At 37.3% G+C, this 23,895-nt stretch overlaps 1 protein-coding gene across 1 annotated transcript in view; it reads left to right on the forward strand.

The window, feature by feature from the left end:
* Positions 1–23,895, forward strand: part of GPC6 (glypican 6) — a 1,060,085-nt gene that overhangs the window by 537,188 nt on the left and 499,002 nt on the right. The gene's annotated exons all lie outside the window — the stretch shown is intronic.

Here is a 23,895-nt window from a genome sequence, read left to right on the forward strand (position 1 = left end):
AGAAAGATAAATCACTAATACACGTCTGTGCCTTTCCTTGAGGATGTCTCTAAACCTTTACTGCAAGGGCTTTTTTTTTCCACTGCTGTTTTTAAAACATTGAGTGTTTCCTGTGTAGAGGATATATGCCTTCGTTTAAATTCTTCCTTGACATTCAACTGCTCTTATGAGATGAGCTTGCCCATTTATGAGGGCAGTCCAACAAATAAACTGAAAGATGATTACTTTAAGAGGTAAAGTTAAAACAATAGATAACAGAAGTCTGGTATTATGTCACCCCAAGAAGGTCATGTTTGTACAAAGATTATTGCTAGATATTACTTTCTTACTGCAAGGTCGTGCCAAAGTGCCACATATTTTTTATAACTATTAGTACCATCCTGGCATGTTTCTTTTTTCCCCACTTTAATCTCCTCAATATTTACATCTTCGTATCAAGATGTATATACCCTTAAAAATGTTTCTCTATGGCTCTGTTTGTAAAATTCATAGCAATCCATTTTTTAAATTATCAATTCTTAAAAAGTTTACTTGAGCATATGGAAAGATTATTTGGAAGAACGCTCTGATGAGGATAAACACAAGGAATTTAATAATATAAAGGGCCTATAACTTTGATGTTAAAAACAATTTTTTTTATTGAAAATCAACAACATTCTAGATACCAAAGGAAATAGAACCCCAAAAGTGGATTAATAAGGAGTTGGCCAGGTGGAGTAACAAGAGGAAATATGATTATCTGGGAAAGTCTGCGAAATATAGATAGATATAAGAAATAAATATATATTCCATATATTCTTGAGAGAGATTTTGTTTAAAAAAAAAAGTTCAGTCACAGTGACTTCACATTGAAGTCTTTGCTTTTATTGAAGAATGAGAAACGTGAGGTAAGAAGTTCAAGGCATGGATTGATATATGCAATATTCCTGATTGTTTATATAGAGTCTGCCTGAGTGTGAATAATGATTAGGTACATATATTTTGGTCTGGGGAGGTCTCAGTGAGGTAAGGGAATATTTTCTATCAAAGCATCTAAAAAGCCAGAGGAGAGGTTGCTGCTGACTGACTGACTCTCTCTCCTGTTTCTCAGAGGATAGCATTAACAACAGCCCGGAAATGGCACCTCCCCTTTGTCATTCCCTGACTGTCTCATTCTGAGGTCTTTGTGTACCAAAATCTAACGTGTCCACCTTCATGGTAAAGGTTGATATCATGGACCATCAGTAGAGTATGACCTTTAGTTTTTTTCCAGATGTAAGGAGAGATATACTCAGCAACCCTGAGATCTTTCTTCCCTTGATTTCTTCATGACCAACATTCATTTGCAGAACAGCTGCTGTGGGTTTGCAGTGTAGTTTGTGGTCGTGTAACTATGAATGTTTACTGTTCTATGCAGATATTAGCTTTTCTGACCTGAGTTTCATTAGCTGTAATCTACTCAAATTATAAATCCCATGCTGACATCTGGTCACTGCCTTCTAGTGGGTGGGTGGATGGATGGATGGATGGATGGGTGGATGAATGGAGAGAGAGAGAGATGGATGTGGATATATAGCCTTGGTTTAAAAGAAGCTAAGAAATTTTTTCTCAAATAATTTATGACTCAGGGATTTAAGTATTTTATCAGTGAACTTTCTCACCTAATGATTACCAGATGGTCTGTAGCTGACTAAATCAGATACAGATCTGCTAGTACCATTTGGGTGCTTATGACGATGACTTACGGCACCCAAACCATTCTCTGTGATAAGAATAAAATATTACAAGACTAACTATATTAGGAGGAGAAGCAAGAATTGTGTTTGACATTTAGCCCTTCATATATCAGAAGTTTCCCTGTTGTCTGTTAACTGAGTGAGTTAGAGTTTGTGAAATGATTGCAGAAGAGTTAAGGAATTCAAGGCAAAATTCCCAAATAGCGATCCACAGACTACCTTATCTCCTGCACCTTGGCTTGGGGGATATTTTTTTCCTTCAGTTTCTCTCTTCTCTTACAGTGGCTTCTTAAATCTAAGAAGGCATCATTAATAGCTTCTAATTAACTGTTTTGACGGGAAAATTTAGCTCTTTGGCAAAACACAGCAGTTTGACACAAATGTTTTGACACAACGTTTGGGGAATTTCCTTACCAGAAAAATGGAGGACTAATTTGTCAACGTCAACATCACTATTTTTAAAACTTACTCTTGCCATCTCAGATACGAACATTGTCTTTTTCCAGGCTTTGGATGGAGCAAGTTAATTTTAAATAACTATTTGAAAATACCTGTGCTATTGAATACATGCATATCTTAAAAGTGCAACTCTACCCCTGGACATACTGTTTCACATGTGTACAAATATATGTGTAGGATTCATAGCAGCCTTTTTACAATAACATAAAAAGTAGAAATATCACAAATGTCCCATCTGCATAAATGGTGATCTCGTCACACCATGAAATCCTATGGAGCATTGAAAATAAGTGAACGATAGCCACATGTGTGGATGAATCAATTGCAGAAATCCCATTTTGAGATAAAATAAATAAATAAAATCACCAAAAATTATATACCATTTATATAAAGTTTAAAAATGTAAAACTAAGCAATACATCATTTAGGAATTAAAATACAATATATGTGGTAAAACTCTGAAGAAAACTTTAAAATGATAAACACAAACATCAGATGGTAATTACCTCTAAGGATGAGGTTTGGAGGTATTATAAAGGAGGGACATTCAGAGGTTTCCACAGTTATCAGTAACGTACTGTTTCTTAAGCTCTGTGCTGTGTGTGTGTGTGTGTGTGTGTGTGTGTGTGGGTTTAAGATTTTTTTAATGAAAGACATTAAAATGGGAGAGACTTCACCATTGTTCATCTATGATTCTTTCCATCTCTGTAGATACGATCAAGTCCCTGAGCTAGCCTCAGTGGTTTTTCAGACTTACTGCTGTTTGTGGATGTGACCATTCACTTTCTGTGTTCCATCCTGTGCTAAATGATACCAAGTAGGCATGGGAGACAAAGCTCTAAAATGAACCTACAAGCACATTTTGATAATATAGTGGTCTTGAGAGAAAGGATCCAGGCTATTTCCTTTAGCATGGTCCCTTTTTTAAAGCACCACCTTTACCCCCCTATATACACCCATTCGTGAATGGGAACTTGGGTGCCAGCAGTCCCTCTGAGGCTTGCCCAGCACTGTGAAGAACGGAAAGAAGGCTGAGTAGAGATAGTAACAGTTGTCTGCTTACACTGAGCTTCCATTTTTCATCATGAAGGCAAGTGACTTTAGTGTCTTCACTGGTCCATCTTGATTCCATTTAAACAAAGAAGACATGACTTTCATATCTTTTTGCTTTAATAAAAGTGACTTCTATGAGGAAAATCTATAAACTGTGTCAGTAGCAACCACTTCAACTATGAAAATCATTTCATGGATTCATTCCAGACAAATTAGTAGGTAATGGAATTGGAATCCATAGGACTTGAACTATTGCCAAATACTGTCATTTATCTCTATCTATGTATCTATCTATCTGTCTATCTATCTATTTTCTGTCTATTTTCTTATCTAAATTATTTCTGCCTTGTGGGTCGTGACTTTGAAAAGAATGTCTGGCTTTAGTAAGACCAGAATATTTTTATCAACAGTCACCTGCCTATGTCTGCTACCCATAATGGTATCTTTGCATGGAGAGCCTCTTAACTGGTCCATCCAGCTGAGTAAACAGTCTTGCATTAACAATGTGTGCCTAGAAAGCAATAAGCAGAGAGTCAATTTTCAATAAATGTAGTTGATAGATTATAAGGCTGAAAAAATTTATCATCAAATTTGATGAAATGAAGCCTATGAAATACATCCATTCAGAACATTCTCTGATCAAAATGGAACACCATTCTGAAGAATTTGCCATGGATATAGTTTACAAGGGAAATGGTATTCTATTTAGCTGTTTGCTTCTGAGATAGAATTTAAGATATAAAGTAAGACCACCTGTTGTGCCTGTCACCTGAATGATTTGTTTTGCTCCTTCTGTGGTGATCTTTTGATTGGAGTTAATTTTTTTAGAGTCATCCAGAAATGAAAAAGACCATGAAGAGGCCTTAGGTGAATGAAAGCTTTTTTATTTCTTTTGTGGTCAGTGTATTCTCTTCTGTAATTGATGATTATCCAGTGTAGGTTAGTTCAGTAACATACAATGTTAGGAAGAATAGGTACACCTTTTGAAATTATCAATAATATTTCTATGTTTACAACTTTTAAGTCAGCATAAATAATATATGCTTGCTGTTTTATGATGATGGTGTGGGCATTATATTATATTTAGAAAGCACTTTGCTGTTAATCAATAAATAATATCATGATAAAAAATAGTAACAAAATAGCATTCGTACAAGAGGCCAAAACAACAAAAATAGCTTATTAATATAATTCATTGGAAATGTATGAATTTTACCATAGTCCAGGTGCTGTGATAAGCACTGGAAATCAAAAGAGTGTGAGGAAGTCCAGGTATCAGAAGAAGAAAAGAGCATCTACCCTGAAGAGTAGCATATGGTGTTCTATAGAGGACTCCAGAGAACCAAGAGATGAGGTCCCATTTTGATGAAAACAATTTGGTTACTTTGATTAAAACAATAAGATCTTTCTTACTAATTTTAAGTTCTCTTGTAGAATGCCTAGCTTTGGTGTGTGATTTTGGAAAATGGTTAAGAGAGTGAAAATTGAGGAGAATGAAGCCATTTATTTCCAATGCATTAAAAGCTATTTGTGTATCCTTTCTTTTTAGTCTTTTTGTAGCTTGTGTCTGTTTCTAATAACCTATGCCTGTTAAGCTATTTTATTTAAAATTATACTATCTTTTGGAATTCCATTAAAATGAGTACATTTCTCCCCATTGAACCTAGGTTTGAAGTTTTATTCATAATGAAAGGAGAAGGTAAGGGGGATGTCGATGTAACATAGCTGGAACAAGTTTGGGAACCACAGTTATGAACATACCTAACAGGTGTAATCTTTCTCTCCCCTACAGTCCAAGATGGGTGGTTTTAATAACTCAACATTCATTTGATCCAAATGTGGATTCTTGTAAAAGTGGAGCCATTGTGGCGATTTAGCTCATGCCTCATCAATAAGCATTAGTTCCGTGTGTTTTATAGGTCAAGTACTGTTGGTAAGTTCTTAAGATACAAAGGCTAAGCAAATTAAAGTACTTGCAAGTACTAATTGGGAGAGAGACAGAAGCAAATAATGTCAGTATCTAATGTGAGCATTCTGCAATAGATGTTTTGGGAACAGAGAGGAGAGCCACCTAGCTTAACCTTGGAGTACAGGGAAACTTTCAGGGATATAGATGCTGAATGATGTGTTGAAGGACGCCTGGGTATTGGGACAGATGATGAGAGCACCTGGTATAGGGGAGGGTGCTTCAGACAGAGGCAACAACGCAGCAGAAGCACAGCATGAAACCACGGATGTGTGCAGGGAGCTGCAAGCATGTGGTATTCCTGAGGCATGAAGTACAAGACAGTGAACAGGCAGAGATAAGACTGGAAACCTAAAGGAACCCTTGAATAAAAACTGCCTATTTCACTAATGATTTTGTGCTTGTCTATTTTGCCTGCATAATTAAAAAGTAACCTTTCTTTTTTTTATTGAAGTATAGTCAATTTGCAGTGTTGTGTTAGTTTCAAGTATACAGCAAAGTGATTCAGTTATACATACATACATATATATTCTTTTTCAGATTCTTTTCCATTATAGGTTATTACGATATTAAGTAAAGTTCCCTGTACTATACAGTAGGTCTTTGTTGTTTACCTATTTTATATATAGGAGTGTGCATATGTTAATGCCAAATTCCTAATTTATCACCCCCCCCCCCCCACTATCCCCTTTGGTAACCATAAGTTTGTTTTCTATGTCTGTGAGTCTATCTCTGTTTTGTAAATAAGTTCATTTTTATCATTTTTTTAGATTCTACATATAAGTAATATCATATGATGTCTGTCTTTCTTTGCTTAAAAGCATTCCACTACGTTTGAGAGGCAAATGTGCTGAGTACCTGCTATTCGCTGGGCATTGTTCTGTAAGAAACAGGAAATAACAATGAACAGCATTGTCCTTGAGGAAATCACAGTCTATCCAAAAGAGATAGAGGTGTAAAAGTTTCAGTGTGGCACAAAGGATCAGGATGAAGATAGAGGTGTGGGTAAAATGCTATGTGAATCAAGAGAAATGCATGCTTCCCTTTGCCTTGGGAAATTGGAAAAGGCACCTTAGAGTAGGTTGTAGTCAGACTTGGACTTACAGAATGAATAGGGTCTTACAGAAGAAGAAAAGATCTAGGGCTTTCTTGCCAGGGACCCAGCAGGTTCAAAGGCATGAGCCACGGAAGGTCCCGTTTTTGTGGAGATGAAGCCAGGAGGTAGATCTGGATCGTATGATTTGAGCTTTATATTTCAAGCTAAGGAATTTGAAGGACACTGCATAGGCCAAGAGGTGATAGCTAAGATTTTTCAAAAGACAAATATGTGGTCAGATTTTTACTTGTGAAAGATCATTCATGGAGATGATAAACTGGAATGGGGGAAACTGATGGTGGATGCAGGGATGGAAACTATTGTAATTGCCCAGGTGAGCGCTGATGAGCCCTGAGCCCAAGCAGGTAGAGCAGAGTGGAGCATGCATCTGGAGAAACAAAGGAACAAACAGGCAGGGTATAAACATGGTGTGTCTTCTCAGATTGTTTCCCCAGCATCAAGCACATTTCCTGGCACGCTGTTTGTTCCCATTTAGTAACAGTTGTCTGCCTGCTGACTGGTTTGAGAATCACCAACACAGAAATGTTTGTTGGCAAAAGACAGTAACATTTAGCTGGAGAAAATAGAGAACAGGATCAGATGAAACATCAGGGAGTATAAATATTTAAAGAGGATACAGTAAAGGAAGACAAATGACCCAAAGCATATTGTCCTGAAAGTAGAGGGAGAGAGGCACTCAGGAAATAGGGTGATCAACAGCATCAAATGTCATAGATAGTCAAGTGGGAGGGGCAGAGAAAATAGACCTTTGATTTGGCCATAAGCATGCTACTAACTTTAGCAAGTGCAGTTTGACTGGAGTGGTTTTAATTGGTTGAGAAGTTAACTCTTCTGCCCCTGTACTTCCTAGAACAGACTGAACAAAGCATGGTCCATGGACTGGAGCCCATCCATGAGCAGGCTGTTACGGTTCTGCAACAAGTACAAAAATTGAAGGCCTTTAAAAAATCTTGATAGCAATTTCACGTTGCCCCAACATCCAAGACCCCACCGGTTGACTCTTCTTCAATGTTGTTGAACTTGCACGGTGTGTCTCCTTGGTGTGAGGTGCATCTTGGTTACACTCTTGAGGATTAGATATCAGGTCATGACATCCTGGGAAAAATCAAACAGCCAGCCAAAGCCTGTCCAGATCCTTTGAGCCTCAAACAGATAGTTTGAAATGTACTATTCCAGAACAGTGCTAAGGATAGGAAAATAGTGAACGTATATTGATTGATTCTGTTGGTGTGTTTGAGCTTTTTCCTTCTGTATTCAGCATCCCTTTACCCCTCTTTGTGCCTCCCTGCCCTAACTTTCTTCCCCTGGGGTGCTTTCTCTACGTTTCCAACCGTGATGGGCTCTCATAAATCCACTTTGATTGGCATGTCTGCTGTTTGCCTGTGCCCTGCGAGTACAAGAATTCCTCTGGGGCCATGGAAGACGTGGGTGACAAGCAGACGTCTTTGTTACTAATAGGGAACATCCACTGGTGAAATGTACCAATTAAGGTACAGCACAAATAAAAAAGGACCAAGATTAAAACTCTAGTGCTGTAACTCAAAGAATGCTGCTTCTAAAATGGCTTCATAAAGAAAAACGGACCTAACAGTTTATCCCAATGTCAGTGCTGACTCTGTTCTTGGATAATTATCTCTGAATGCATGTATGCTTTTTCTACCAGAAGGTTCTGTGAAACAAGGTTTGAACAATAGTCTTGTTGTAATTACTTTCACATGCAAAAGCGTGTTCAGAGTGCTGACGGGAGACGTTGCAGGCTGTGTGATATCATAGCTGAACTTGAAAGTTTGGAGGATTTTTCTTTTATTGTCCCATCTTCAGAGATTCAATGTTACAAGGACATTCCCTGAGGCAATATCAGGCACTGAGGAGGTTTATGAGCCAAGATACACATCAAAAATAATTTTAATAAAGCTTGACAGATATAGTGCATTAATAGTGCTGACATCGTAGAGCAGGACTTATGTAGAGAGTATGACATATTGGTGTTTTTTTTTTAATTGATGTATTAGGTCATACAGATGTTTGACTGTAAGGAAGACCAGGGGTATATTATTACATACCATAGATTTTCTCCATTGTTATCTTTGTGATTACAAGCAAGGGTTATTCCCCTTCATGTGTATGCTGCCTTATACCTCTCCGTCTTGATGAGTGATAGTCAGTGCAGACACAATGGGTCAATCCCAGATACCTAGAAAATAGTCATCATCCCAGACAATATCGAAACTCTACATTTTCCTGTACCTAAATTGGATAACCAAGAGTGAAAATGGACAGTTTAGAGTGTCAGTAATAGGATAATGGTGACTTTGACATTTAGAGTTGAGTAAAACTGTAGATGCTCCAAGTTAACATCAGCTGACACTTAAGTGGCTGGCATAAACAGATTTTTAAAAATTCATTTTCATCCTTGCAGGAATATGCTGCATGTCAAAAGTGCCACTGTCATACTTAATACTCAGCAGATAGCAGGATTTTATATGGAAACGTAATCCTCTTCAGTTCATAATGTCTTAAGAAGTCAGGAAGGCAAACTATCCTGTGTTCATTTTGTAGAGGATTTCGGCAATCAAAGAAGTTCATCCATTCAACATTTGAAACTTTCATAAATATAGTCGTTATGGAAACATTATTATTCTGCATATCGTTCTCATAGTAGGTATAAATATGAGTTTCTCCGTAAAGAAATATATCCGTTTATAAATAATTGGTGTTAAAACGTTCCTTGTTTGCTCTTAGCTTTCTAAAAACACATTCTCTTGCTAAAAATACGTCTAGATGCAAGGCAACATTTATTTCACTGTTTTTCAATGAAAGTGGGCTACAATTTAGTCAGAAATATAGGTAGGATTTGGTAGTGCTTTAAGAATTAGTAGAAACCACGCGCTCTGCGGAAGTCCTTTCCTCTTAGGGTTCTGTTGCTCAAGTTAAAGGCTGGACCAAAGAGAATCCAACTGCGCTTGCAATAAAGTGTTTTATTGAAAAGACAAACCTTATGGTATCCTGCAGCATTTGTAGGCAGAAGATAACTGTATAAAATATTTATGTCAGTATTTCCATAAGGAATGAGAAATATCTATTTCGGAGTGGAGAAAAAAAAGAAGTACCCTGGCATTTTGGCTGGGATAGCAGATGGAATACAGATTGAATGTCTCTCTTATTTCTTTTCTTTTTTTAAAGTGTGAAAGTGATAGGGTTTTCCGTAGAAAATCTGATATACCAATTGTTTAATAAATCATAAAGCCTTTGACTCTCAGCTATCCAGGGTCTCCCTCCTGATCAATTTATAGTTCATCACTTGTTTTGTCATTATGAGAAAAAGGGAATTGGGGAAATGAGATAATCTTGTAAATCACGCAAGCCAAATGAACATTTTTGTCCCTTCAAATCACCAAGAGGGTTCAAATAAAACTGTCACTCTAGCTTAAATCACCTGGATATTTACTTTTTGTTGGTGGTCAGAAAAATAGTATTTTCACATGTTTTTTCTGACTGTAAAATCAATATGTGCTCATCCAAAAAGAAAGAAAAAAAAAAAAAATGTGGAGAGTGCAGAAGAATACAAAGAAGAAAGTAAAATAATCCTAAATTCCCACTACTCAGAGATAACCAGTGTCAAAAGTTTGCATTTCTAGTGTTTTTGTAGCTCTAATATACTTTTATCTTACATATTGCTAAATCATGGGGGATACTTAATACTGGATCCTACTTTTTTCACTTTAAAATAAGTATTTTCCCACATCAATAGCATTTCTATTAAAAAAATCTTACTTTTAAAGATTTATTTTACAATCTAAAGGATTTGCTTACTGCCAGTATATCTGGGCATCTTTCACAGTAGTCATTCCCTGGACATTCTTTCTAAGAGAAGGAAACAACTGTAGTTTACATGTGTGCACACGTGGGTGTTTAACTCACTCTGCACTCTCAGTGCCAGCCTACTTGGGAGTTTCGTGACTCCCTTATCATGTATTTCACTATTGAAATTTCTTGCTTGATTTATACATACTGCAGACAGTTACAAGAATTAGAAACAATTTTTTTAAGGGAACAAAGGTGTAGACATAAGGTAGAGGTAGGAATGAGGCTGATAGAAAAAGCTTTATTAGAACTCCCTGACTAATACTTCCCATTGGGCCAAAAGTCACCATCTAAGGCAGACTGCAAACTGGCTCACAGACATGTTCATCTGGGCACACCTTTTTTTTTTTTTTTTTTTTTTGCCATGCCGTGCGGTTTATGGGCTCTTAGTTCCCCAACCAGGGATTGAACCAGCGCCCTCGGCAGTGAAAGCAGAGTTCTAACCACTGGACCGCCAGGAAGTTCTCAGCACAACTTCTTTAAGAGTTTGAATGTTTTAAAATGGGGGAGGATTGACATAAATTGTGGATTGCTGCAATTTCTGAAGATATGACCAACCTGGGCCTGTGTTCTGCATGGCAAAATCAGCTGGCGCTAAAGAATATTTACACGGAATTTGTTGTAGCTGGGGAATCCGTGTTGTGGTCTGACTTGGGTCTGATCACTCCTGCGGTTAGGTTGGCCTGATTCTGAAGTCAGCATGGGCTGCCATCTATCACAATGTTTGGCTCTTTTTCTCACAATAGAGAAATGTTTCTCTGTACCTATGTCTTTTTCTTCTGTTTTTTTGTTTTGTTTTGTCTTGTTTTTATAAATTTATTTATTTATTTTTGGCTGTGTTGGGTCTTCACTGTTGCGTGTGGGCTTTCTCTAGTTGTGGCGAGCAGGGGCTACTCTTGGTTGCGGTGTGTGGGCTTCTCATTGCGGTGGCTTCTCTTGTTGCGGAGCACGGGCTCTAGGTGCATGGGCTTCAGTAGTTGTGGTGCGCAGGCTCAGTAGTTGTGGCTCACGGGCTCTAGAGCACAGGCTCAGTAGTTGTGGCGCACGGGCTTAGTTGCTCCACAGCATGTGGGATCTTCCTGTACCAGGACTTGGACCCGTGTCCCCTGCATTGGCAGGTGGATTCTCAACCACTGCGCTACCAGGGAAGCCCCGTACCTATGTCTTTACTAAAAGCAAAATAAGTGAAAGGTGAATAGGGTCTTGTTTCAGGAAAAAATAGTAGGAAGCTTATTTTATTTTTTTGGAAGTATAAAATATTCTATTTAATATGCAACTAGTAACTATGATTCAAAAATACAGTCAGTTAACTTCACCCATGGTTATTGACTCTGTAGCATTTGAATTTGCAAACCTTCTTCTAAGCTTTCTATTAGCCTTCACTGTGAGCTAAACTTTATTCTTTAATCAAATAAAAGCAAACCAACCACTAAAAAAACCCCTGCTATTCCTGATGTTGGGAATCAGAAAAGAATCCTCTCCTTTAACATCTTCAAGAATGTTCTTATCATATACACAGCTAGAAGTTTACTCCTGCTGAAACGGATCTTAGCAATCACAGGCCTAGAATTTTTCTGATCAATGTCATCATAACATCATCACCATTATCAAATTTACTTCCTGTCTAATGGAAATGGAATCTAACAGTTATTGAGTGCTTGCCAGCCCTGTAGTAAGTACTTTTCACACACTGGCATTTAATCCTTGCATTAAACCCGTGAGATAGGTATGGTTATTGCATTGCATTTATTAGGTAAGGAACTTGGGATTGAATGACAAGATACCTATGCTGTAAATCCACAGTGCCTCTCCCCGTGTTGAGACTTTTGTCTGAATACAGCAACCCGGTATAAAACTCCTTGGTCTATGCGGTGCTGTCCAATAGGAATAGGATGGGAATCACATATGTAATTCAGAATCTTCTACAAGCACATTAAAATAAAAAGAAACAGGTGAAACCAATTTTAACAATAAATTTTTAACCCAGTATATCCAAAATATTGTTATGTAAATTTATAATCAAGACAAAAATTATTAATGAGATATTTTAATTTTTGTGTTAAGTCCAAATTTTGGTATGCATTTTATACTTATAGCAGATCTCAGTTTGAGACTAGTCATATTTCAAATGCCAGGCCAGTGGCTGACGTGTGGGACAATGCAGATGTATAGTTTTAATGCGTCATCCCCCTATTTAAAGAAAGAACGTTAGAAATTCACACCAGGAAGTCTAAACCCCTGTGGTTGATTATTCACACAGCTCCTCTGGTTATGAGGAAAATAGAGAAAGATTCTGTCTTTTCATAATGCCTTTTGGGTCCTGACTGGAACTCTGACATAAATAACAAAGACATTTTATTGAGAGACTTGTTCTCAGTCCCTCAAAGGCTGGCTCTGTATGTGGTACTGCCGTGGCCCCTAAGTGTAATGAGCACCAGAAGATTGTCAATCATCATGCATGAGTTAATCTGCGGTTTTCAATCTGCCCTGGGGAGGTGGAGGAGACTAATTAATGCAGGAGGTGGCAAGCATCTATGGGTGTCAGCATCAGTAGTAAACAAAAGAAATAAGTGCCCAACTATTATCACAGGGAGCTCTCTGAGATATTTAATTCTTGAAAAGGGGCCCTAATGCTCATAAAGGTGGCCCATCACTGGATTAAATGATTCAAACCCACGTGACTAATTGGTGTTCAGATAGATTTGAGAGGACTTCCACACTTTTTTGGGGGGGGGCTTGATAAAGAAGGTACTTTTCAGGTGAAAAACCCCTGAAATATTGGTTCTCGTAGATTTCTCATAAAAACATTTTAGGGCATAGTTTTTTTTTTTTAATTAACTGGGAAATTACAGTTTTAGTGAATTACTATTTGGGTGCCCAAAGTGATGCACTAGGGGTTGAGAAAGTTGGCATTCATCCTCCCAAATGGTCTGTCACTGTCAGGGAAAAGCTTATCAAGAGAGGGATCCAGTTCAATAATTCCTATTATGTAATTGGTACTTTCCTCACCACGCTGCAAACTGTGATTTGTTAATGGTTTGTTAGTGATACAGAGAATCAGATCAACCTGGCACAGGCAACTGGCTCTGTGGCAGGCACCGTGTTCTGGATCCAGGCTCATCATACCGTAGTGCTAGAGAGCTGACTTTGACTTGCTTTATAATTCTATTCATTAAATTAATTTAGGGTATATAAACGGATTTATTGTGAGATTTAAAATCATTTTCCTCAAGAGAGCCCAGAATATTAGGTTAACAGTTTTCTGAGCACAACTTTGACTCAGTTTCAGGGGACAGGCAATTTAATGTCAGCATCCCATAATTTTAGCTACACAATATCATTTTCTCTCGACTTTTCACTGCTGAGTCACAAATCTATTCGAAAGGGTACAAGTATGTCAGAGTATTTCCAGTGGAGAGAAAGTTCGTGGATGACTTCTGTCTCTCTGCAGCCTCATATTTTTCCTTTATGCCTTAGAACTCACCTATCCAGAAGTGTACTGACACCATGATCACAATTTAGTTCAGTGCATTATAATTGGTGGAGAGAAGTGTGGTTTCATAGTCTTTAAGCATCAACATTGCAGATTTCCTTAAAAGTGGTTAAATAGAAGCGAAAGATGTGCCAGCATGCTGAAATCCTGGGAATATTTTTTACTGTGAGTTATAAGAATTATTAAAGAGAAAGGAAAGAAATAAAGGGACGATCCGCTAATCTCTTTTGTAAAGTACTCACACTGCACATTTACAATTAAGCTGTTCTGATTTCTGTAATTAAAATAATTTCCTCTGAGAGGCCTTAATAGTTCATGCCCATGTGTAAAAAAAGGCTGTTGTCATGAATGAACGATTGAAAGAAGGGTCTTATTCACATGTTTTTGTTCCTATGAGAAATCTTTGAAAACAAACCAGGCATTGAAAAAGACAGTCAGTAGGATTAGCCCAGGGTTGTTTTAGCAATCCATGGGAGGTACCAGCTTATGCATGTATTCATCCGTTCATTCAGCAAACATTTATTGAGCACTAACTCTTTGGCCAGTGCAATGTGTACAATGATGAATAAGACCTAGCCTTGCCCTAAAAGAACTCCCATTCCAGAGTGGGTACCAGACAAATGAATAGTAGAGGCTAATAAGTGCTAATCAGAGGTATGGGTGGGTATAAGAATGCAAGTGTTCACTGATACAAGCCCGTCCCATGGAGACATCTAGAGCCTTTTATAAAAGGCCTTAGAGCATTTTATTTTGCCAGTCATGGATGGAATGACAACAGGGGCATACATTTTAATAGAGAGATGAAAATTCACTGTTTAATTATTGAGAAAATAAAACTGCACAAATAATTAGTATATATGTATTGATTAGGCATAAAGTATATGTTACTATTACTAGGAATATTTTATTGCATGTTATTATATATGTATATAATATGAATACATGTCATACCATAAACATAATATGAATAAAATAGGGGGAAAAGTAAAGAGAGGAGAAGCTTGATGTAATCCAGAGCTCACTAGAGCAAGAATAGGACATAGCTGGAATTGAATTCTTACTTCAACCCTAATTAGTTGTCTGAATTACTTCATTTCTTTCCTCCTTGGTGAAATGAGTGGGAGAGCCTAGATGAAATGCTTTCCTGGGAGTGAAATTCCAAAAGTGGCAATTATTAAGGTCATAAATGTGTGACCTAGGAACTAAGGTATATACTCAGGACTGCACATCTGGATGATTAGATCTATGTGGGGAAAAGCTGGTCAAGTAATTCACTAGCAATTAATGGGAAAGTTATAGGCCATGCCTTGTTTAGCATGCCCCTTAGTGGTTTTGAATGTGGCTTTGGAATTTATCTACTACTTCTGGTTGTCACTCTTGTAATTGGGCTCATCTCTAATTTGGAGGTGACACAGTTTATTCTTACAATGCTATTTTGTTGCTCTTTTCATAAATCACTTCAAATTCCAAAGACACTGTTGAGCATCAGGACACCTGAGTGCTTAATGAGTTTCCATGGGCCTCCTAGAATTGAACCTCTCCATTGGGCAGATTCAAGCACCTACATCTACCATGCTGCATTTTCTTCCGCAACTCATAATTTTAATTTTGGCATTCAAGATATATTTGGTGTTAATGGGTATTACTGCCAGAGATAATGGGTGCCCTGCTGGAGAGATGGCATTTTCACTGTTCTCTATTAAACCCCACAGTTGATTGGCAGGTGTGTCCTAGAAAAATTGGCATAACACCTTGTTAGAGGGCACAGTGCCATCTAACAGTCGGGAGGAAGTTAGGCTGAAAAGTGATCATAAATGAAGTCAGCTGGGAGTGTTCAAGATTGAATTTTTCAAGCTCTCTGGAGTAGAGGGAAGTAAATACTCTTATGAAAATCTTTTGCTTCTTTTATGCAAAAGTTTCCACTGACTATAACTTTTTGAGGATACCTCAGGAAGATTGGAAGACTCTTTGGCTAACTTAGAAGAATGATATTTAAAATTTAATTGTATAATAAAGTTGCATAATGGCATGATGTTTGTATTTACTCTACTGTTTGTTAAATGAATATGCAGGTGATTTTAATACATCAGACTACACTAGCATTTGACTTTTGTGTGTAGAGTGGGGAATGAGTAAGAGATGCTATTCTTCTGCGACACGTTAGCCGGTAAAATTTTCTGAATTACTGAGCTTCTGTTATCTCATCTGCAGAGCAGGGATGATGAGAAGTGGGCATGAAGAATGGGTACATGACATAGAAAGATAAAAAAAAATGTGTTTGGTAAATGAAAATGGACTCTCATAATTAAAAATATTAGATGGTATTAATGTTTTATGGAAAAATGGAACAAATAAAATATATTCCAAAGTAGCCAAGTATAAAAACCTACTAGGGCAATATCGCTTTTAAAAATTGTCATGTTATGAATGTGGTGGTCCTAATTATGGGATGCTCTGTCTGCTTTGAGGAATAAGCTTTCCTTCTCTGGGCCCTGTCGTCATGTGCACTGCAGTAGACTTCTACAGACAAAGAAGAACACATGGAGGTCATCTAGGTTTTTGTTCTTTTCTAATGCTTTTGAGTATCTGCACAATCCTCTTTGGAAATGTGTGCTTTCTACATTGCAAGTAAGGTACACATGGGGCTGAATCTTGCTGCAGTTTTAACTAAACCCATGTCCTAACCTGCTAAGCAAAGAACAGTGAGGACTGGTCCTTTGGTAAAAGAGGATTTGGTCTTTAAAAAATTAAAGCTGAGTGAGGGCTTCCCTGGTGGCTCAGTGGTTGAGAATCCTCCTGCCAATGCAAGGGACATGGGTTCGAGCCCTGGTCCGGGAAGATCCTACATGCTGCGGAGAAGCTAAGACCACGCGCCACAACTACTGAGCCTGCGCTCTAGAGCCCGTGAGCCACAACCACTGAAGCCCTAGAGCCCGTGCTCTGCAACAAGAGAAGCCACCACAATGAGAAGCCCACGCACCTCAACGAAGAGTGACCCCCGCTCGCCGCAACTAGAGAAAGCCCGCGCCGCAACTAGAGAAAGCCCGCGCAGCAATGAACACCCAATGCAGCCAAAAATTAATTAATTAATTAATTAATTTTTAAAAATTAAAGTTCAGTAAGACATCGCACTCCTAGTCTTTTCTTTACACACCCTTCAAAACGTCTTTAAGGTTTTTGTTCTAGACAATTACATAACTAAAGCCAAAATAAGTATTCCAAATAATTTCACAATTTCTACTGGAAAATCCCCACACTTACTGAGTCATGGCCCAATATTTCTAAAATAAATGCCATCAGTCCTTCTTAATGCAGAGTCCTGCAGGATAAAGTTAAAGAGGAAAACTTTCTTATTCATCAGTCTCTTTAGCTGTCCAATTTGTAATTGAAAACCCCTGGCAGGAGAAGTTTTCTTTTTCACAAACTTTCAGTTCTTATACACCTGGTTTTATTATTGATTGTACATGAGAACAGGCTGTGCTCCCATTACTTGTACTTTTATTGTTCCCTGAGCGTTGACTTCAAAATTGTACTTTTTCTCTGTTGGATCTTCCAAATGCCTGTGATCCAGTTTCCAACCTAGATGGATAGTTTACCCTCTCGCCTCTTGGCTAGTATCATTCACAGTAGTGAACTGCTTCTGTGCTAATTATTAGAGCTTACTTTGGGACAAAAACTTAGGTTCCCAATCTTAGTATTTTATCATTTTTTAATGTTGAATGTCAAGGCGTTCAAGTACTACTTTAAAATCCAGGTGAAATGATAATTACAAATACTTTTGGAGAAATCCAGAAGGAGCACTATGAACAATGTTCTATTATTTATTGCCTCTTCTGACTTCATAATTAATAATGAAAAGAAGTTTTATCTAGAACCCAAAACACAGTCCAAGAATAAGCTGTTTAAATGGTGTGAATTATTTTAAAAATGCAATCAGTCTTCAGGAGTATATTTCTAGTAGATTATATGACATCTTATTGTTTTTATGTGTTCTTCCCTGTATGTAGTATTCTTTTTTCTTCTTGGTAAATTGTGTTGGTATGTACAGGGTCTTAGCACCATAAGGGGAAAGGAACCGTTACATTTATAAATAATGTAAGACAATCAGTTGATTTTCACTTTACTGGTCTCTACTACAAATTTTATTACCATTCAAAAACTCTGTAGATGTTAAAGTTTATATCTGATTCACTGAGTAAAACTTGCAAAATCATAGTCCTTAATCAGATTCTTTATATTCAGGATGAATTTTTCTAATAGACTTTTCTATAAAATGTCTAAAGTGCTATATTTTCCCTCCTAAAATCTTCAGTTGAGATGGAATCAAAGGTAAGAATTTTTAAATTTTACTATATTTAGCACATGTATATAATTTGTTTACTTTCTCTGTTAGTCAATTCCTTTAGACTTACAGTGTGACAATTTTAATTCCTAATAGTTTTTTTTTTTTAACATCTTTATTGGAGTACAGTTGCTTTACATTGTTGTGTTAGTTTCTGCTATATAACAAAGTGAATCAGCTATACATATACATATATCCCCATACCCCCTCCCTCTCGCGTCTCCCTCCCACCCTCCCTATCCCACCCCTCTAGGTGGTCACAAAGCACCTAGCTGATCTCCCTGTGCTATGCGGCTGCTTCCCACTAGCTATCTATTTTACATTTCGTAGTGTATATATGTCCATGCCACTCTCTCACTTCGTCCCAGCTTACCCTTCCCCCTCCCCATGTCCTGAAGTCCATTTTCTACGTCTGTGTCTTTATTCCTGTCCTGCCCCTAGGTTCTTCAGAACCATTTTTTTTTTTAGATTCCGTATATATGTGTTAGCATACGGTATTTGTGTTTCTCTTTCTGACTTACTTCACTGTGTATGACAGACTCTAGATCCACCCAACTCACTACAAATAACTCAATTTTGTTCCTTTTTATGGCTGAGTAATATTCCATTGTATGTATGTGCCACATCTTCTTTATCCATTCATCTGTCGATGGACACTTAGGTTGTGAAGTAGCATAGTTGATCAAACGCAGACTCCATTCATGAGACTCATACGTGCTCATGTGATGTGATTACATTACACATAGTGATACATGCTAATGTGTTTTCTGAATTTCCTTATTAGATCTCCAGAAAGGAAGACAAGCCCATTTTTTATGGTTTTATTTTCCCAAATTCAAGTTATTATTGTCCTTATGACATGAGAATATTTAAATACTGTACATGAACACTGTTGAAATTCACAAAACTACTGAAGTTAATGAAACAAAATAGCATGTTTGTAGGGACAAGATAAAATGACTGTAACTATGGTCAGATGTCATAATTGCTTTAGCCTTTTCCATAAATCACGGTGGGAGTATCATTATCATATGTGATTAATGACACTTCATGTTGTGAATTTGATTACAACCACAAAACAAAGAAAATAAAGAGGAAATCGCTCATGAACACCTTACATGAAAAGGTTGAGATGTCTCCTCCAAATTATCATAATTTGATTACTCAGCAAGTCTGTTAAACACAATTCATTGAAGCCCACAGAGACCTAACAGAGATTTTCCCAATGATATTCAAATCCCTTTCAATTCTTTTTTCATAAATACAATGAGCAGTTTTGGGACTAGCAATAATGTCTTTTCCTCCATCCCATTTCTTATGTGGAAATTTCTGAATTCCTGTTTATGGTTCCATAGTACCTCATACTGAAACAGTGTTTTCCTTTCACCGAAGTAGTGTTTGATTTATTCAGAGATAACATTAAACTTCATTATTTTGAGACAGTGTTATTTTCTTTAAAAAAATATATGCTTTCAGTTCTTTAAGTTCCAAATCTCTGTTATCCCCTTACAGAATGAAATTGCATATTTTCATTTGGATAATAGTGTTAAAATTTCACTGGCAATCCACAGAAGGCCCAAGTGAGGATATTCTTGGTATTACCTGTTAAAAATGGTTTTAATATGTAAATTATTAACACTGAAAAAAGATAAGTTTTACCTAGTCAAGACATTTTCCAATTTTTAGGAAGCATCTATATTCATGGAATCATGCATTTTAATTATAAACGACACAGTATTCGTATCCATTAATTATGAAAAAATCCTTCAATATATTCTACTTGATAACACGTTCTTTGTCTCATTTATGTTATTTATACAAATTTACAATAATAAACCTTCTTTCAGTAGAATAGTTTAAAGAATCTGACTAATTTACCTTCCCACCTCTAGGGATCTAAATCAGATTTATTTCTTAGATGAGTATGAATTTGTGAGAGGGTATAAGCAAAATTCTCTGACTCCCAACTTGTGCTGAGGATAAGGCACATGTCCAAAATTAGTTTTCAGTCCTCTAAACATTAATATTCAACAAATATTAATGGAGCACTTAACTCGCCTCAAGTGCTGTGATAGGCAGAGTGGATCAAAAGATCCAGAAGACAGGGACCCTGGCTACAAAAGCCACATATTAAGAGACATAGGAATGTAAACAAATGAGTAAACTATAGGGGAATGAGTAAAACGTGTGGAAAAATGGTATTTGCACAGTTTACACTGAGGAGTATGTGATAAACTCTGCATTGGTGGTGAGGAGAATAGTTGGTGAGCACGCCTGGAAAGAGCCCAGATCTACTGATGGTGGGGCTCCTTTTGCAAAGATGAAGATGAGTTTCCCAGGTGGACAATGTGTAGAAGTTTATTCCATGCAAGTGGCACTGTGAGGGACAAAGGTGTGAGAGGGTGTGACGTGTTTTGAGGTGACCATGGCGTAAATTACAAGGAACCAATAGATTGGAGAAGTAAGCCATATCTGGATTGTGACTCTTGACCTTGGTCATGGGTCATCATACATCATCAGCTGTCCTCCACAGTTGGTTCGTTGTTCCACTATCTTGGAGAAAACTTTTAGTTAGGCAAAACAAAATTTTTCATGGCTTTAATGAAAGTAGAAGTTGAAGAAGAACAACTACCTTTTCTCCTTGTCACTGCTTGCTACCTATTCCTAGCTGTAAATTCTTTTTCAGCAATTCCTGTGTTAAAATGGCGGGACAATAAACAATTTATAGTCACATATCATTTATTTAGTACCAACTGCATGCGATGCACTTTGCTTGTCACTCCTATCATTCTGAATGCTTTTTTTCACATTGGTCACTATGAGAGGGGCTGTAAAAATTCATCTTTATTGGAAAGAGGAAAATAGACCACAATAAATTGCAAACACATCAGGGAGTTTACTTATAAGCAGCAGGAGAGAATCACAGCGACTTTTCATCTAGAAAGAAAGCGACAGACTGAAAGAAGCACTCTGTGGGAGATGGCAAAGCATAAAAATATCAGAGATGTTGTGAGAGATTTGGAAAGAGTCAGCTGTGTCAACCCATTGTGAATTCTGTAGATAGTTTAAGGTTTGTGCTGGTGCTGTCCAGAGTAATTTGATCAGCTCTTGACTCCTTTAGAGGATAAAAAAATGGCGGCTTTGCCAGCAGGTGCAAGTAATACCATGACAGATTATTTGTACCCTTGAAAATTAGAAATTTTCTATATTTCTGAATAAAAAGAACAAATGAAAGATTCAGCCATTTTCGGGGTCTTTGGAAGCTATGCAAAGCAAGGTAGGAAAAGAGAAAGTTCGAATGGAAATAGAACAAAATATTGGAGGTTATCATATACTATAATAAGACTATCATTAACTATTACATTGATTTCTGAAGATGAATGTGTGTTAAAGCATAGAGGTTATCTTGTAGGGTTATCCCAATAAACTGATGTTTATTAAGCATCACCTAGTTTTGACTATTCTGAGAGTTTGAGGAAAAGAAAAGGTAGAATAGGCTCTTGAGTTACTTACTCATGATTTATCTAAAAAGATGAAATAAACATAGACATACCGAAAATAAAGAATAAAAATGAAATGTAAGTGCCAAACTATGTGGCATAGTCCACAAATAATACATGGGGTCAAAAAGAATAGTGATCTTTGTGGGCCGCGGATAATGGGGGAGAGGAAGGAATTGAATCATACCACTAACATTTCATTTTACTTTGAGAGTGAGCAAATTGCTGCTAACACACATTAATTAAACAATGTTATAGTTCAAATTCTACCCTAAAACAAAAAAAAAACTACAACCACTATTGATAATCACTTATTTTAAATAATATTAATTACAATATAAGAATATGAATTATCTACCACCTACTATTTGATGGGTTAGTTGGTATCTTCAGGCCTAAAAGCCCTTTTTATTGATATGTATTTATTCATAGCATTTCATCTTTTCTCATCATAGTGAAATTAGTCCCAGTTACTACCCGTTGTTATACCAGCCCAGTACACTGCAGTTACATTATTAATAGATCCTATATGAATGAATAATGGCTGATGGTTTATGCTTTATATGTGAGGTCTATTAGATATGGAATTTAAACTTGCTGTTTTGGTTCCATAACATAATTTTCCATCTCAACCTTATTATTTTGAAAATATGGAAAATGTAAACCCTACTTCCAGTAGAAGAATACAGTATTATATTTATCCATTCATTTTGAGTTTTTGTTCTAATATCCTAATGCTTATAAATCCTGTCTTTTCCTTATCGCTACTCTTCTTTTCACGCCAATGTAAAATATGTTTTCTGCTCTTCAGGTCTGATTGAAGGGTTTTGAGCAAAGGACTATGATGAACTGGTTTATAGCAACTCTGGATACTATGTTGGAAACAGACTGTAGGAAGAAAGAGGAGAAGGCAGTACGCCAGTCAGACTATTATATTCAAATCAGCTAACAATGGAAGTAGTGAGAAATGGTTGAATTCTGTTTTGTTTTGAAGGTAGAAACAGGTTGTGGAATGGAAAAGAAAGGAAAAAATCTATGATGATGCCATGTAAGGTTTTTGCCCTGAGCAGCAGGAAATATGTTGTTGCCTTTAACTGAGATGGTGAAGACTGGAAAGTAGTGCATTTGGGGGGAAGAATATGAGATCAGTTTCAGACAGATGAAGTTTAAGAGATCTTTTGTCTATCTGAGTGGAGATGCTGAGTAAGCAATTGAATGTATGAATCTAGAGTTCTAAGGAAAGGTTTTGTCTGGATATAAACAAGCGGGCGACATCAGACTACGGATGATATTTAAGCTGTAGATTAAATGACATCACCAAGGGAGTGAGTGAATATAGAGAAGAATGGAGATCCAAGGACTCGATCTCAAGAAATCTGGCAGAAGTGGATAAATCAGCAAACAGGACAGGGAAGATCAACCAATGAGATAGAAAAAAAACCCATGAGAATATGATGTTCTAGAAGACCAGTGAAAAAACCTTTAGCGAGTGGGAACGTATGATAACCATGCTAAATTTTGCAGATGGGTCAACATAAAATCAGGATGAGAAGGGACTCCTGAATTAAGCAATGTGGAGATCATCAATGGTCTTGAGTAACATTTTTGTTGGGGTTGATGATGGTGAAAGTCTAAGTGGTTTTTTTTTTGTTGTTTTTTGTTTTTCTTTTAAATTAATTAATATTTTAAAAATTATTTTTGGCTGTGTAGGGTCTTCGTTTCTGTGCGAGGGCTTTCTCTAGTTGCGGCAAGCGGGAGCCACTCTTCACTGCGGTGCGCGGGCCTCTCACTATTGCAGCCTCTCTTGTTGTGGAGCACAGGCTCCAGACGCGCAGGCTCAGTAATTGTGGCTCACGGGCCCAGCTGCTCTGCCGCATGTGGGATCCTCCCAGACCAGGGCTTGAACCCATGTCCCCTGCATTGGCAGGCAGACTCTCAACCACTGCGCCACCAGGGAAGCCCCCTAAGCGGTTTTAAGAGAGAATGGGAGAAGCATCATAGGCTGTAAGAATTAACAAGTCTTTTGAGGCATTTTGTTATAAAAAGGAAGGGGAGAAATTGAAACTGACTTTGAAATAAGGTCAAGGGAAGGAAATCATTATGTATTCGTATTAACAATTATTGGCATACTGTTATTATTTTAAGATGGGAGAAATGAGAATTGCTATTGTACTAATGGGAAAGAATCAGTACAGAGAAAAACTTCCACGTATTTAACATTATTTACTCATGTAATCTCAGCAACTCTGTGGAGTATATTCTATTTAATAGGAGCAGAGACTGGGTACACAGCTGGCAGGTGGGCAGTCATCCTTGGCAATCTTGTCCGAAGTCTGAGCTCTTAACCACTTAACTTGATTACCACTGCAAAGACTCTGTTTCCAGC

This window comes from Eschrichtius robustus, chromosome 18, assembly GCF_028021215.1.
Source record: "Eschrichtius robustus isolate mEscRob2 chromosome 18, mEscRob2.pri, whole genome shotgun sequence".
Taxonomy (NCBI): Eukaryota; Metazoa; Chordata; class Mammalia; order Artiodactyla; family Eschrichtiidae; genus Eschrichtius; species Eschrichtius robustus.